The following is a 17,874-nucleotide window of genomic DNA, read 5'->3' as shown; positions in this document are numbered from 1 at the left end:
TACACCCTCACAAGCCTGCTGAAGACCACAGGAGTGGATTCTTGGCCCTCCGCCTTTGCTGGCCTCCTCCCTCTCCCTGGGCCAGGTCCCGCCTGCTGCAGCCCCATCCCTTCCACCCCTGACTCTGTGTCCCTCAAGCAAAGATGCAAACCTCGGGACCACACTGTCCCACCTGGAATTGTGGCTCCCAGGCCATCCCTGTTGCTCAGCCTCTCACCTCCTCCAAGCAGGGGGTTGACCACACCATGCCAGGGCATGGCTGCTGCCCACCAGCCTCAGCACCCTCCTTCTTCAACAAGAAAAGGGGTAGGATTTGAGGCTGAGTTTTTAAATCAGTGAAGTTGATGGGAAGTCTGAGGCCAAAACCCACTCAAATGGGAAGGCTCAGGAGCCCAGAGGGTGGGGAAGGGGCATTTCCTGGGTAGGAATCAGGCCCCCTCATGCATCCCAGGAGTATGTGAGATAAGCTCTCATTCTGGAAACAGCTGGAGTATTCTCTCCCCTAGCTGAAGCAGGGCCTGCAGGGGGCACTCCACACCCCCGTGTCCCCCCAGTTCTCTCCTTCACTCACTCCCCAACAGTAAGAGGACCAGCTTCTTCCCAGGGTGCCTCAGGACATCCCCCACTCAGAGATGGCCACCCAGAGATGGCTCCCCAGGGCTGTGGCCTCTTGGTATTGGCTTTTATGTTTGCAGTTCCTGCTTGACTTGTGAAAACTGCTCCTCCCCTTCTGAATTCCCACATCCCCAGTCTCCTGCCAGGCCCAAGGCAAGAGGGTATCACTTGCTGGGGCCCAGCAGGGCCTTCCTCAGTTTCCCTGGCCTTCCCTGCATCTTGCTTTTCTCAGGCCTTGGATTCTGTTCCACCCCTGCTGGACGGACCATGTGCCGGGTGCTGGGCTGGGCACTCACAGCCTGGTGGGAAGACGATGGTGGGCCCCTGCTCCAAGGTGCTCATGACCAAGAAGAGGAACAGGAAGGCTGACAGACCAGGCCAGCTCTACAGGGACTGCTTTAAGGGGCGTGGGGACACTGCTTCAGGTTGGAGCAGGACTCTCTGGGAAGACTTACTGGAGGACTTTGGCTGGCTAGGCACTGCAAGCCAAGGTGATCTGGCAGTGGGACCAAAGGGCCACTGGAAAGTCTTGTGCAAGGGGGTGAGGGGCAGAGGGAGGGAGGCAGCTATGCTAATCCAAATGAGGACTGGTCCTGGGGAACTGGGGTCACTGGGCCTCCAGGGGGCTGAGAGAGCAGTTTTGAGGCCACTCAACAGACCAGGAGGTCAAGACGCATGGGCATCCTCAGGACTTCCCAGATCCAGCCTATGGCCTCTCATTGGCCTCAGTTGATTGTCCTGTACTATGAGCACCAACTTTCTTCCCAGGACTGTCAGAGAATCAGACGGTGTTAGTAGAGGGGGTGGGGGGGGCAGGATGGTCCCACTGTTGGTCACACGGTGGCCCTGGACAAATTGTCTTTATCAACCCCTTGTTTTAGCTGTGTCTTGCCCTCCAAGTAGTCACCATAATGAGGATATGAAGGGCAGGGACAGATACGCCTGTAATTCAGGCAGAGCCCCCGATACTAGCAGCCTGTTGTCCAGGACAGGGGGCCTTGAGGAAACCTTGTGAGTACAATGAGCACACAGTACAATCGTGAGGACGACGGCCTTTGCAATCATTGTGCAATTGCAGCTTCCATTGATCAGGGAATCCCGTGCCAGGCTCTGCTGCTCACTCCACGTGTCCTCCCCACAGCCCTATAGGGCAGGTGGCCCTATGGTCCCCAAGGCATGGAGGAGACTGAGTCTCAGGGGTCGTGTCAGGAGGTCAAAGTCAGAGCAGCATTTGGGGCCATCTCAAAATGCATGCTCCACCTCAACATTATAAAGGCCACATATGTCAAACCTGGACACAACATCATACTCAGCAGTGAAAAGCTGAAAGTTATTGCTCTGAGAACAGGAACAAAACAAGGATGCCCACTCTCGCCACTCTTATTCAACATAGTCCTGGAAGTTTTAGCCAGAGCAATTAGGCAAGAAAAAGAAATAAAAGGGATCCAAATTGGAAAGGAAGATGTAAAACTGTCAGTATTTGTGGATGACATGTTTCTACATATAGAAAACCCTAAAAAATTTTCCAAAACTGTTGGAAATAATCAATGAACACAGTAAAGTTGCAGTAAATCAACAGGGAAAAATCAGTTGCATTTCTATACACCAATAATGAACTAGCATAAAGATAAATCAAGAATATAATCCCTTTTACAATCACAACAAAGAAATAAAATAACTAGGAATAAATTTAACCATGGAGGTGAAATACCTATACGGTGAAAACTATATGACATTATTGAAAGATATCGAAGGACATGAAGAAATGGAAAGATACTCCATGCTCATGGATTGAAAGAACGAACACAGTTAAAATGTCCATATTACCTAAAGGAATCCACAGATTCAATGCAATCCCAATCAGAATCCCAATGACATTCTTCACAGAAATAGAATAAAGAATCTTAAAATTTACATGGAAAAACAAAAGACCCCGAATAGCCAAAGCAATCCTGAGAAGAAAGAAGAAATTTGGAGGTATCACACTCCCTGAATTCAAAGAATACTACAAAACTATAGTAATCAAAACAGCATAGTACTGGCAGAAAAACAGACACACAGATCCATGGAACAGAATCGAGATTCCCAGAATAAAACCACACTTCTATGGAAAGCTAATCTTCGACAAAGGAGCCAAGAACATACAATGGAGGAAGTAAAGTCTGTTCAACAAATGCAGTTGGGAAAACTGGACAGCCACATGCAAAAGAATGCAAGTAGACCATTATCTTACACTATACACAAAAATTAACTCAAAGTTGGTTAAAGACATGAAGGAAAGACCTGAAACCATAAAACTCCTGGAAGAAAATACAAGGAGTACACTCTTTGACATCGGTCTTAGCAGTATCTTTTGGAATACCATGTCTACTCAGGCAAGGGAAACAAAGGAAAAATAAACAAATGGGACTACATCAGACTAAAAAGCCTCTGTACGGCAAAGGCAAAGGAAATCATCAACAAAATGAAAACACAACGCACTAACTGGCAGAAAATATTTGCAAATCATATATCCAACAAGGAATTAATTTGAAAAATATATAAAGAACTCATACAACTCAACAAAAAAAAATGAACAACCCCATCAAAAAATGGGCAGAGGATATGAATAGACATCTTTCATATCCAGAAAGAAAGAAGGTATACAGATGGCCAACAGCCACATGAAAAGATGTTCAACATCACTAGTTGTTAGGGAAATGCAAATCAAAACTACAATGAGATATCACCTCACACCCATCAGGATGGCTATAGTTAACAACACAAGAAATAACAAGTGTTGGAGAAGATGCGGAGAAAAGGGAGCTCTCATACATTGCTGGTGGGAACGCAAACTGGTGCAGCCACTATGGAAAACAGAATGGAGATTTCTCAAAAAATTAAAAATAGAAATTCCATATAATCCAGCTATTGAACTACTGGGTATTTATCCAAAGAACATGAAATCAATAATTCAAAAAGATCTATGCACCCCTAAGTTCATTGCAGCATTATTCACTATAGCCAAGATGTGGAAGCAACCCAAGTGCCCGTCAACCAATAAATAAGATATTGTATATGTATATAATGGAATACTACCAAGCCTTAAAAAAAAAAGACAAAATCGTGCCATTTGCGACAATATGGATGGACTTTGAGGGTATTGTGCTAAGTGAAATATGTGAGACAGAGGAAGACAAATACCACATGATTTCACTATGTGGAAGATAAACACATAGATAAGGAGAACAGATTGGTGGTTATCAGAGGGAAAGAGGAGAAGGGGAGGGCAAAAGGGGTGAAAGGGCACATGTGGATGGTGAGGGATATAAACTAGACTGTTGGCGGTGAACACCGTGCAGTCTATACAGAAACTGAAATATAATAATGTATACCCGGAAATATAAACAAAGTTATAAGCCATATGATCTCAATAAAATAATTTTAATTGAATTATACTTTTTTTAAAAAAGGCAGGCTCTGAGCTACTGCGCCACATGTAAGTTACTTAGATTTCTTATTTTAGAAACACACTCAGCCCGCTCTCGCTAGGCTTCTGCTGGGCTTCCGGGGTAGAGGGGGAGCGCCCCCAGGGACCACGCGTGTCACAGGTGTTCAACCGCTCAGAGAACTGTCCTCTGGACACTGTGACCTTAGACTTAGAGTCCAAGAGTGACGCCACCACGATGGCGGAGCAGGGAGCTCCTCGCCCTGGGCCCCCTACTGGTTGCGGAGCGAGCGCGGGGAGAGAGGCCTAGAAAGCAGGTAGGGAGCCGCATCTCCGGCCGGGGCGCTGGGCAAGGTGGTGGCATTTGGCTCGCCTTGCCCCTCCCCCCGCGGCAGGGAGCGCCCGCGGAGGAAACCCCCCAATTCCTGCTCCTCCCTGGAGACAGAAAGGAAGAGTGGAAGCTGCGTGCAGCTTGTGGGGCCGCGGGCCTGGCCGCCTCACCTGACTCGCAGTGCCGACCCGCCCAGCGCAGCGCTGGGATCCAGGTGGAGGCCCCGGCAGGGCGGCCGCGTCTGCAGTTCCGCAGGCGGGCGCCGGGGGGCGCAGGAGGCCGCGGCCAAGGAGCTAAAAGGAGAAGGGGAGCCGGGCAAGACCCGCCTCTCTGAGTTGGTTTATGGGTACAGGGCTTCAGCTTGTCCAGATGAAAAAGCTCTGGAGACCCGTTGCACGACGATGTGACTATGTTACCGGCGCAGAGGGTTCTTGTTGTCCCCCAGGATGGAAATCAAGAGAGACAACAAACAAGAGTAGAAAAGTAAAAGTTTATAAGCTTGTGCACAGGAGAGGCACAAGGGAGCCAGCAGAAGGGAAAGGGGCGGGTGACCGGCTCCCTAGGAAGCGGGATTGTGGGGCTTTTATTAGGCAGGGGCTGGGGAGGAGCGCCTTGTCATGGCACGTAGAGGTGGGGTTTTTCTTGCACTTGCACTGTTGTTCAACATGCCACCACCACAATGCGTTGCATGTATCATTAGCATGCTAGCTCTCCACCCCAGGTGTGATGTTTAACATGCTAATTGTGCTAGGGTCACCTTCAGACAACTCCTGGGTGCTAGGATGTATGCATAAACCCAGGAGAGTCCCGAAACTGCGGAATGTGGGTCTTGGTGGTCTCTATCTGATTCTCCTAGCTTGCCGATTGGTTAGGGGCCTTATCTTGTTAGGCCAGGGGCCTTGCAGATGGCCCTGTCTCATTAGGCTGGTTCCTGTCTCAAATATACTTGACACTACTGACCTGTACACTTACTGGTTGACATGGCAAATTTTGTTGTGTTTTTTTACCATGATTTAAAAATTATTTTGTAAAAATACATCTCCCCTACACACCTATTAGAGTGGTCAAATCCGGAACACTGAGAACACAGAATGCTGCAAGGACGTGGAGCAACAGCAGGTCTCATACATTGCTGGTGAGAATGCACAGTGGCACAGACACTGTGGAAGGCAGTTTGGCGGTTCCTTACAAAATTAAACATTCTCACCGGATGATCCAGCAATCACACTCCTTGATATTGACCCAAAGGAGTTGAGAACTTATGTCCACAGAAAACCTGCACAGGGATGTTCACAGCCGCTTTGTTCATAATTGCCAAACCTGGAAAGTAACCAAGATGGCTTTCAGCAGGTGAATGGATAAACTGTGGTACATCCTGACAATGGAATATTCTTCAGCACTCCAAAAAAAAAAATGCACTATCCAGCCATGAAAAGGCATGGATGAACCTTAAATGCCTATTACCAAGCGAAAGAAGGCAATCTGAAAAGGCTACATGCTGTATGATTCCACCTAAATGACATTCGGGAAAAAGCAAAACTATAGAGACAGAAAAAAGATCAGTGTTTGCCAGTAGCCAGGGGTCAGGGAAGAGGCGGATAGAGAGGATTTTTAGGCCAGTGAAACTTCTCTGTATGATCCTATCATGGTGGATATATGTCAGTGTACATTTGTCCAAACTCACAGAATGTGCAAGACCAAGAGTGAACCCTGATGTAAACTGTGGACTCTGGGTGATGATGATGTATGAAAGTGGGTCCCGGCCCGGCGCCCTGCCCTGCTCTCACAGTCCCGCCCCCTTTGACATGCCCGCCCTCTACACTTGCTCAGACAGTCCCACCTCTTTGGGTCAGGCCCACCCTGTGCCAGCCCCCCCCCACCCCTTGCAAACCTTGTCCTCCCTGGCTTCCAATCTCACGCACTTTGATGGCCCTTCCAACAGCGTTCTGTCCAGGCCCCACCCCCAGTCGTTGCTCACACAGTCCTGCCCCCATTCACTACAGGCCAGGTCCTCTGAGAGGCCCACACTCATCCTTCCCCAGCCCTGATACAGGCTCCTTCCTCCATGCCCTGGGCCCACCATTTGCTAGCCATTCTCTCTGCCCCACATTTGAGACCCATGTAGGTTAGACCCTGTCTTGACTCCAGTTACTGGAGGTCCAGTCCCCACCAGGACGCAGTCTGTCCCTCCTCCAATTGCCATGGGCGCCACTCAAACCCAAGTATGAGAACCAAAGAGCAGTGGGCAAATCCTCATCGCAGTACACCAGTGCCTGAGCACGGCCGCCAGCCCTTGAGCACGACCATGGGCCTCAAGTCAGGCACTAGCCTTGGGGGACCCCTGGACCTCACCAAGTCTGATGCAGGACTTTATCTGGACTCGTGATGCTGAGGATCACACCCACTGTGGTCATGGATATCACATTGTATCAGACAACCCAGCTATGACCTTGCAGAGGTCGCCAAAATTGTTAGAAGGCCAAGTGAGCATCCCATTTTACAGGTGAAGAAACTGAGGGTCACAGAGGTGAGCAGTGAGGCCCAAGGTCTCACAGCAGCAAAAGATTTGAACCTGGTCACTGTCCCCTCTCAACCTCAATTTCCTGATGTAAATGGGGCTCACAACCAGACTCCTCTCCCACAATCTCAAGACCTTTCCTCCTGATGTCCTCAGACGGGACTCAGGCTCACATAACTTAAGCTCTGTCCCACTGGATCCCAAACCCGCTGCCAAGTCCCACCCGCCTCCAGGCCTTTGCCCTCTGTGACGTCTGATTGGAAAATTCAGGCCCTGCACAGATGCCCTCCTCAGGCCCTGCACAGATGCCCTCCCCCAGGAGGCCTCTCAAACCTGCCGCCTCCTTTCCACCCAGCTCCCTGTCCAGCCTGTGGCTTCACCCACCACCCACGGTCTGCTGCTTGGTGGGGTCCCCAGGACCTCTGTGCCCACCCCCACCTTCCTGACCTGAGTAAAGCAAGAAAGCAAGTCCTGGAAGTCCACCTGCAGCAGGTTGCCCAGCCCAGGCAGGGGCATGGGGCCTGGTGGGTAGCACGGGGCCCAGCATTGGCGTCGGTGCATCAGGTCCACCAGGAGCAGGAAGATGGCCATGGCCACAGCCAGGGGCCCCAGTGTCTCCCTGGTCAGCGGCCCTGTGGCTCCCTCGGTGCACACTGGGCTCCTCTGGACACATTGGCACACTCGCCACACCAGGAGCTAGGACCAGGCCAGGCAGGGCACTCTCACCAACCCTGAGGGCTCGACCAGGCTGCATCCTCTTTATGAAGGGAGCTGAGACTGGTCTTTGCCTTCTGCCCTGAGCCAACTTCTTGGCATGACTGAGCTGCCAGAGGGTGCAGGGAGGGGCCGGGGAAGGTCAGTGCAGGGAAAGCCACAGAAGTCCTGTCCCTGCTGCCCTCTCCAGGTACTTAGCCGGGGTGGGGGTGGGGGGGAGAGACGATATGTCCCCACTCCCAGTCTGACTACCTAGCATTGTACAGCATCTGAGGAAGAACCAGGGGTCTTTAGACTTGATCCTGCCCCACCTGTCATATCATGCTCACACTCCCTAATGTGGTCACAGCCTCGTCCCCAGAACACATTCTTGCCTTCCCATGTCTCACCTGCCTCCTTCTGAGTGACCTTCACCTCCCAGGTTTGTACTGGCACTTGCTGTAGGGAGGTCACAAGGATCAGAGGGACGAAGCGGGGGGAGTGGGAGGAGGGATGAAGTTCTCTGTGTCCCTCACTTCACACTAGTACTCAGTACTCAGATGGGGAGGCAGCTGGGTTGTTCTCCGAGCTGCCTAGTCACGCAACAGCCAGTTCCATGGCGATGAGACCCTTCCTAAGTTGGTTACAAACTGGTCCTTGGAACTCCTAGCTCTTGAGGCCGCCCAGGTGATGAATCTCCTCGGGCCTGTGTCCACTTTCCTGACTCAGAGAAATGTGGGGTGGGCACTCGCCTTTGTTGACTGAGTTGCCAGGAAGCTCAGGGGACTAGGGTGGCTTAGCGTAGGATGTGACTCTGTCCCCAGAGGAGAGGGCCTGCTTCCTCCTCCTCATTGTCATTTGTCCTTGAACATCAGCTGCTCAAACTCTTTCTAGAAGACAAGGGCATGGAAACCAAGTGGGGACAACGTATTTTCGTTACACCCTCACAGGCCTGCTGAGGACCACAGGAGTGGATTCTCGGGCCTCCTCCTTTGCTGGCCTCCTCCCTCTCCCTGGGCCAGGTCCTCCTGCTCCAGCCCCATCCCTTCCACTCCTGACTCTCTGGTCCCTCAAGGAAAGATGCAAATCTCAGCATCACCCCGTGCCAGTGTGTGCCGCCTCCCAGCTAGATGTAGCTCCCAGGCCCTCCGTGTGTCTCAGCCTCTCACTGCCTCCAAGCACAGTGGTGACCACACCATGCCAGGGCAGGGCTGCTGCCCGCCAGCCTCAGCACCCTCCTTTTTCAACAAGAAAAGGGGTGGGATTTGAGGCTGTGTTTAAATCAGTGAAGTTGATGGGGACTCTGAAGCCAAAACCCACTCAAATGGGAAGGGAAAGGAGCCCAGAGGGTGGGGAAGGGGCATTTCTTGGGTAGAGGTCATGCCCCCTCACCCATCCCAGGGGTGTGTGAGGCAAGCTCTCATTCTGGAAACAGCTGGAGTATTCTCTCCCCCAGCTGAAGCAGGTCCTGAAGGAGGCACTCCACACCCCCGTGTACCCCCAGTTCTCTCTCTCCCTCACTCCCCAACAGTAAGAGGATCAGCTTCTCCCAACGTACCTCTGGACATCCCCCACTCAGAGATGGCCACCCAGAGATGGCTCCCTGGGACTGTGGCCTCTTGGTGGTATTGGCTTTCAATATTTGCAGTTCCTGCTTGGCTTGTGAAAGCTGCTCCTCCCCTTTGAATTCCCACATCCCCACTCTCCCGCCAGGCCTGGGGCCAGAGGGTATAGCTTGCTGGGGCCCAGCTGGCTTTCCTCAGTTTACTTGGCCTTCCCTGCACCTTTCTTGCTCAGGCCTTGGATTCTGTTCCACCCCCCCGGGACAGACCATGTGCTGGGTGCTGGGCTGGGCACTCACAGCCTGGCGGGAAGACGATGGTGGGCCCCTGCTCCAAGGTGCTCATGACCAAGAGGAGGAGTGAGAAGGCTGAGAGCTGACAGGCTGGGCCAGCAGTGCAGGGATTGCTTTGAGGGTCATGGGGACACTGCATCAAGCTGGAGAAGGACTTTCTGGGAAGACTTCCTGGAGGATGTTGCCTGGCTTGGCACTGCAAGCCAAGGTGACCTGGCGGCAAGACCAAAGTGCCACTGCAAAGTACCATACAGGGTGGTGAGGGGAAGCAGGAGAGCAGCAGCTCAAGATTCAGGCTTTGTAAATCTGGCCGAGGACTGGACTGTGGGGAACTGAGGTCCCTGGATCTCCCGGCAGCAGGAACACTAGCTTTGAAGCAACTCAACAGACCAGGAGAACAAGACCCACGGGCACCCTGGGAACTTCCCGGATCCAGCCTGTGGCCTCTCATTGCCCTCAGTTGAATGTCCTGTCCTGTGGGCAGCAACTCTCTACCCAGGACTGTCAGAGAATCAGGTGGTGTCAGCGGGAGGGCAGGATGGTCAGAGTGTTGGTCACACAGTGGCCCTGGATAGACTGTCTTTATCCACCCTTTGTTTTGGATGTGTCACGCCCTCCCAAGCAGTCACTCTAATGAGGATATGAAGGGCAGGGACAGAAGTGCCTGTAATTCTGGCAGAGTCCCCAAAACTGGGGGCCTGTTGTCCAGGACGGGGGGGGGGTTGGGCCTTGAGGAAACCTCGTGAGTACAATGAGCACACAGTACAATCGTGAGGCTGATGGCCTTTGCCATCATTGTGCAATTGCAGCTTCCATTGATCAGGCACTCACGTGCCAGGCTCTGCTGCTCACTCCACGTGTCCTCCCCACAACCCTGTAAGGCAGGTGGCTTTAGGGTCCCCAAGGCATGAAGGAGACTGAGTCTCAGGGGTCAGGTCAGGAGGTCAAAGTCACAGAGCAGCATTCAGGTCCATCTCAAAACACATGCTCTGAGCTACTGCTCCACATGTAAGTTGGTGAGATTTCTTATTTTAGAGACACACTCATCCCGCCCTGGCTGGCTTCTGCTCTGGTGAAGCCGCTGGGATAGAGGGGTGAGCCCCCCCAGGGACCACGCGTTTCACTGGTGTCCACCCACACAGGGAAGTGCCCTCTGGCCTCTGTGACCTGAGACTTAGAGTCCAGGGGTGACGTCAGCACAATTGCGGACCAGGAAGCATCAGGCCCTGGTCCCCGAAGGACTGAGCAGCGGCCCTGGTTCCCCCATGTGATGCGGGGCAAACGCTGGGAGAGAGCCCTAGAAAGCAGGTAAGGAGCTGCAGCCCCAGCCGGGGCGCTGGGCAAGTTGGTGGCATTTGGCTCGCCTTGCCCCTCCCCCCGCGGCATGGAGCGCCCGCGGAGGAAACCCCCCAATTCCCGCTCCTCCCTGGGGACAGAAAGGAAGAGTGGAAGCTGCGTCCACTTGTTGGGCCGCGAGCCTGGCCGCCTCACCTGACTCGAGTGCCGACCCGCCCAGCGCAGCGCTGGGATCCAGGTGGAGGCCCCGGCAGGGCGGCCGCGTCTGCAGTTCCGCAGGCGGGCGCCGGGGGGCGCAGGAGGCCGCGGCCGAGGAGGGAACAGAGGGGAAGAGGGAGCTGGACAGGGCCCACCTCCCAGGGATGGTTTATGGGTACTGGGCTTAGTCTTGGCAAGTGAAAAAGTTCTGGAGATCTGCTGCACAACAATATGAATATACTTAACACGACTGAATGTGTACACTCACTGGTTGCGTTGGCAAATTTTGTTGTGTGTTGTTTTTTGACCAGATTTAAAATTTCTTAAAAAAATGTACATCTCCATTACACACCTATGAGAATGGTCACATCCAGAACACTGGGAACCACGAATGCTGGCGAGGATGTGGAGCAACAGGAGGTCTCATACATTGCTGGTGAGAATGCAAAATGGCACAGCCACTTTGGAAGTCAGTATGGTGGTTCCTTACAAAACTAAACATTCTTACCATATGATCCAGCAATCACGCTCCTTGATATTGACTCAAAGGAGCTGAGAACTTATGTCCACAGAAAACCTGCACAGGGATGTTCACAGCAGCTTTGCTCATAATTGCCAAACTTCAGAAGCAACTAAGAGGCCTTTCAGTAGGTGAATGGATAAACTGTGGTACATCTCGACAATGGAACATTCTTCAGCGCTCAAAAGAAATGAGCTATCAAGCCATGAAAAGGCATGGATGGACCTTAAATGCCTATTACCTAGTGAAAGAAAGCAATCAGAAAAGGCTACATACTGTACGATTCCACCTACATGACATTCTGGAAAAGGCAAAACTATAGAGATGCAAAAAAGATCAGTGTTTGCCGGGGGCTGGGGGGACACAGAGGATATTTAGGACGGTGAAACTTCTCTGTATGATCCTATAATGGTGGAAATATGTCAGTGTACATTTGCCCAAACCCATAGAATATACAACAGCAAAAGTGAACCCTGATGTAAACTGTGGACTTTGGGTGATAATGATGTGTCAATGTGGGTCCCGGCCCCACCCCCTGCCCTGCTCTCACAGTCCTGACTCCTTAGGTCAGGTCCAACCCCAGCCAATCCCCCTCTCCCCATGCACGTCTTGTCCTCCCCTGCCCCCAATCCCTCCCACTTTGATCCTCCCTTTCCAACAGCAGACAGGTCCTGACCCACCTGGGTCATTGCCCACACAGTCCTGCCCCCTTTCCCTACAGGCCTGGCACTGTGACAGGCCCACACTCCTCCTGCATCAACCATTGTACAGGCTTCATCCTGCGTGCCCTGAGCCCACCATTCCCTAGTTATTCTCTCCATCACTGAGGGCCCAGTCCAGGTTCGGACACAGTCTGCCCCTCCTCTGCTTGCCTTGTGTTCAGCCCCCAGTCAAACTGTGGGAACCAGGAGCAGTAGGCAAGTCTTCACTGCGGTACACCAGCGCCTCCCGGGTGGCTGCCTGCCAGTTGAGCACGACCACGGGCATCCAGGCCAGCTGCGGGCTGAACAGGTCCCAGAAGCCGGGCCAGAGCTGCAGGCCGAGGCTCCAGGATGCTCATTGGTCAAGCCTGGCCTCTGAAGGGCTGCCAGCCCCAGTCTCCTGGTGCTAGCTTTGGGGGACCCCTGGGCCCCTAGAGGTGCGGATGCAAGAGCTTTATCTGGCCTTGTGATGGGACGGGTCATATTCTCTATGGCTAAGGACCTCACGTTACATCAGATTGCTAAGCTATGACTTTGCAGAGGTCACCAACCTTGTTCAATAGGCCAAGTTAGCATCTGATTTTACAGATGAAGAAACTGAGGTTCACAGAGGTGAGCAGTGAGGCTCAAGTTCTCACAGCAGCAAAATATTTGAACCTGGTCACTGTCCCTTCTCAACCTCGATTTCCTGATGTAAATGGGGTTCATGACCAGACACTTCTCCCCCAATCTCAAGACCTTTCCACCTGATATCCTCAGAAGGGATTCAGGCTCACATAACTTATGCTCTGTCCCACTGGTTCCCAAACCCACTGCCAAATTCCACCTCCCTCCAGGCCTTTGTCCTCTCTGACCTTTGGCTGGAAAATTCAAACTGTCCTCCAGTCCTGCACAGATGCCCTCCCCCAGGAGGCTTCTCAAATCTGCCTCCTCCTTTCCACCCAGCTCCTTGTCCAGCCTGTGGCTTCACCACCCCAGCTGTCTGCTGCTAGGTGGGGTCCCCAGGGCTTCTGTGCCCACCCCCACCTTCCTCACCCGAATAGAGCAACAATGCCTCTCCAGGAAGTCCACCTGCAGCAGGTTGCCCAGCCCAGGCAGGGACATGGGGCCTGGTGGGTAGCGTGGGGCCCAGCATTGGCGGTGGTGCATCAGGTCCACCAGGAAAAGGAAGATGGCCATGGCCATGGGCCCCAGTGTCTCCCCGGTCAGCATCCCCATGGCTGCCTCAGTGGGCACTGGGCTCCTCTGGACACACTGGCACCCCTCACCACACCAGGACCTAGGACCAGGCCAGGGAGGGCACTGTCACCAACCCTGAGGGCTCGACCAGCCTGGACCCTCTTTATAAAGGGAGCAGAGACTGGCCTTTGCTCTCTGCCCTGAGCCAACCTGTTGACATGAGTGAGCTGCCAGAGGGTGCAGGGACAGGCCAGGGAAGGTCCACGCAGGGGTGGAACAGAAGACCTGTGTCTCCCCACTCTCCTGGTGCTTCTCCCAGGTGGTGAGGGAGCAGGAAGAAAAGGGAAAGCCCCATCCCCAGTCTGACTCCAGCATGGTGCAGGCTCTGAGGAAGAAGTAGGGGTCTTTGGACTTGATCCTGCCACCCACCTGTCACATTAGGCTCACGCTACCTGATGTGATCACTACCTCAACCCCAGAACACATCCCTGCCCTCCCATTTATCACCCGCCTTCTTTTGAGAGGCCTTCACCTGGGAGGTCATTGACACTTGCCTGGTGATGAAGCAGATCACGGGTATAGGGGTTGTCAGGGAGACAGAAGGGGCTGAGGTCTCCATTTGTCCCCTTCACCTCACATTGCACACCTGACATGCACAGACACAGACACACATAATCACACACAAACCACTAATCCATTCCCAGATTCTCACCCTCATGCTCACACAAGCACACACACCCACAGAAACACCACACAGACATATAGACACCACAAGGCCACCCACACTCAGGCAACACTCACATGAACACATAAACTCACACTTGCGCACAAGGCACATAGATTCTCACAGACACACACAGGCAGACCCAGCACCAAGTGCCTGGTTCTCAGCGAGGCTCCTGGATGCCTGGATGGGACCTCTTCTGGTGGAGGCTGCTCCCTGTGGGACTTAGGGTCCTCATCTGGCTTACAGCACAGCCCAGATACCTAGGCTCTGGTGTAGCTGTGGCAAATTTAAATTGGGGTGTCAAGGGTACCAGGGTTCTTCTCTGGACTCCCCATTTACCCACTGGACAATTGCTGGAGCCCGGATACCCTTTCCCAAGCTTGTGACATCCTCCAGTGACTTCCTGAGGGATATTGTCATCCCACTGCTTTCTGGCCTCTGTGGTGTCTGATTAGAAATCTGATGTCAATGTTATTGAGGACGGATCCTTTGTTCATGATGAGGTGTATCACCCATCTTTCTTGCTGCTTTCAAAATTCTCTCTTTGTCTTTGATACTTTGTTGATGATGTGTGTAGGTGTAGGTCTCTGATTTTATCCTACTTGGAGCTCACTGAACTTCTTGGATGTGTAGAGTAATGTTTTTCATCAAATTTGGTGATTATTCAGTTTTCAACATTTCTTCAAATATTGCTTCTAGTCATTTATCTCTCTCTCTTCTTCTGCTAGGACTCCCATTACGTGTGTGTGGTATCCCTGAGTGCCCCACAGGTTTCTGAATCTCTGCTCATGTTCTTCATCCTTGTTTCTGTTTCTCAGCCTGGATCAGCTGAGATGCCTGTCCTCATGTTTGCTGATTTTTCTCAAATCTGCTCTTGAGTTCCTGTAGTGAACCCTCATTTCAGTTATTGTATTTTCAACTCCAGAATTTCTACTTGGTTCCTTTTTATACTTTCCATCCCATTATGGATATTCTTTTTTTTTCTTTATAGTGAAATTTTTATTGTATTGCTTGTCAGTCACTATATAAATGCATCCACTCACCCCTTGTGCCCACCCCCAGTTCCTTTGCCCCTGGTAACCACCAAACATTTCTCTCTGTCCATGTGTTAGTTTATCTTCCACTTATAAGTGAAATGATGTGGTGTTTGTTTTTCTCTTTCTGGCTTATTTCGCTTAACATAATACTCTCCAGGTCCAACCATGTTGTTGCAAATTGGACGATTTTGTCTTTTTTTCCAGCTGAGTAGTATTCCATTGTATGTATATACCCCATCTTCTTTATCCAGTCATCAGTCGAGGGACACTTGGGTTGCTTTCACTTCTCGGCTATAGTGAATAATGCTGCAATGAACATAGGGGTGCATAAGCCTCTTTGGATTGCTGATTTCAGGTTCGTTGGATAGATTCCCAGTAGTGGGATAGCTGGATCATAGGGTATTTCTACTTTTAATTTTTTGAGGAATCTCCATACTGTTGTCCATAGAGGCTTCACCAGTTTGCATTCCCACCAGCAGTGAATTAGGGTTCCCATTTCTCCACAGCCTCTCTAGCATTTATTGTTTTTTGTCTTGGTGATTATAGCCATTCTAATGGGTGCAAGGTGATTTCTTAGTGTTGTTTGATTTGCATTTCCCTGATGATTAGTGATGTTGAGCATCTTTTCCTGTTCCTATGGCCATCTGTATATCTTCTTTGGAGAAGTGTCTGTTCATTTCTTCTGCCCATTTTTGGATCAGGTTGTTTTCTTGTTGTTCAGTTGTGTGAATTCTTTATATATTATGGAGATTAATCCCTTCTCAGATATATGTTTTGCGAATATTTTTTCCCTGCTGGTGGGTTGCCTATTCGTTTTGATCCTGGTATCATTTGCCTTGTTGAAGCTCTTTAATCTGATGAAGTCCCACCTGCTTATTTTTCCTTTTGTTTCCCTTGTCTGAGTAAACACGGAATTCGAAAAAGATCCCTTTATGTCTTATGACGAGTAGTGTACTGCCTATATTTTCCTCCAGGAGCTTTATACTTTCAGGTCTCACCTTCAGGTCTTTGATGCATTTTGAGTTCATTTTTGTGTATGGTGAAAGAAGATGGTCTACTTTCACTCTTTTGTAAGTGGCTGTCCAGTTTTCCCAGCACCATTTATGGAAGGAACTTTCCTTTCTCCCTTGTATGTTCTTGGTTTCCTTTTGAAGATTAGCTGCCTGCAGATGTGTGGTTTTATTTCTGGCCTTTCAATTCTGTTCCATTGAATCTGTGTGTCTGTTTTTGTACCAGTACCATGCTGTTTTGATTACTATTGCTTTGTAGTATATTTTGAAGTCAGGGATTGTGATGCCTCTAGCTTTGTTGTTTTTTCTCAGGATTGCTTTAGCTATTCGGGGTCTTTTGTTGCCCATAAGAATTTTAGCATTCTTTGTTCTATTTCCATGAAGAATGTCATTGGGATTCTGACTGAGATTGCATTGAATCCGTAGATGGCTTTAGGTAGTATGGACATTTTAACTATGTTTATTCTTCCAATCCATGTGCGTGGAATATTTTTCCATTTTTTTGTGTCATCACTGATTTCACTCAATAATGTCTTATAGTTTTCATTGTATAGATCTTTCACCTCCTTGGTTAGATTTATTACTATATATTTTATTCTTTTTGTTGCATTTGTAAATGGGATTGTCTTCTTGAATTCTCTTTCTGTTAGTTCATTATTGGCATATAGAAATGCAACTGATTTCTATAAGTTGATTTTTGTACCCTGCAACTTTGCTGTAGTTGTTGATTATTTCTAATAGTTTTCCAATGGATTCTTTAGGGTTTTCTGTATATAAGATCATGTCATCTTCAAACAGCAAGAGTTTCACTTCTTCGTTACCTATTTGGATTCCTTTTATTCTCTTTTCTTGCCTAATTGCTCTGGCCAGCACCTCCAATGCTGTGTTGAATAGAGTGGCATGAGTGGGCACCCTTGCCTTGTTCCTGTTTTCAGAGGGATGGCTTTCAGTTTTTCCCCATTGAGTATGATGTTGGCTGTGAGTTTGTCATATATGGCCTTTATTATGTTAAGGTACTTTCCTTCTATACCCATTTTGTTGAGAGCTTTTATCATAAATGGATGTTGGATCTTGTCAAATGCCTTCTCTGCATCTATTGAGAAGATCATATGGTTTTTATTCCTCATTTTGTTAATATGGTGTATCACATTGATTGATTTGCAAATGTTGAACCATCCCTGTGTCCCTGGTATGAATCCCACTTGATCACGGTGTATGATCTTTTTAATGTATTGCTGTATTCGGTTTGCCAATATTTTGTTGAGGATTTTTGCATCTATGTTCATCAAGGATATTGGTCTGTAGTTTTCCTTCTTAGTATTGTCCTTGTCTGGCTTTGGTATCAGGGTGATGTTGGCCTCATAGAATGTGTTGGGAAGAGTTCCATCTTCCTCTATTTTTTGGAATAGTTTGAGAAGGATAGGCATTAAATCTTCTTTGAATGTTTGGTAAAATTCTGCAGAGAAGCCATCTGGTCCTGGACTTTTATTTTTGGGGAGGTTTTTGATTACTGTTTTAATCTCTTTACTTGTGGTTGGTCTATTCAGATTCTCTATTTCTTCTCGATTCCGTTTTGGGAGGCTGTAAGAGTCTAAGAAATTATCTATTTCTTCAATCTTGTCCAATTCGTTGGCATATAGTTTTTCATAGCATTCTCTTATAATCTTTTGTATTTCTGTGGATTTCAATTAAAATCCACAACAGATTTCAATTAAATCCATTGTAATTTCTCCTTTTTCGTTTCTAATTTTATTTATTTGAGCCTTC

The sequence above is a fragment of the Ceratotherium simum genome, chromosome 25 (assembly GCF_057802395.1).
Source record: "Ceratotherium simum simum isolate JZ-2026a chromosome 25, ASM5780239v1, whole genome shotgun sequence".
NCBI classification, from domain to species: Eukaryota; Metazoa; Chordata; class Mammalia; order Perissodactyla; family Rhinocerotidae; genus Ceratotherium; species Ceratotherium simum.
The sequence above is the reverse complement of the archived record's forward strand: the minus strand, read 5'-3'. Positions refer to the sequence as shown.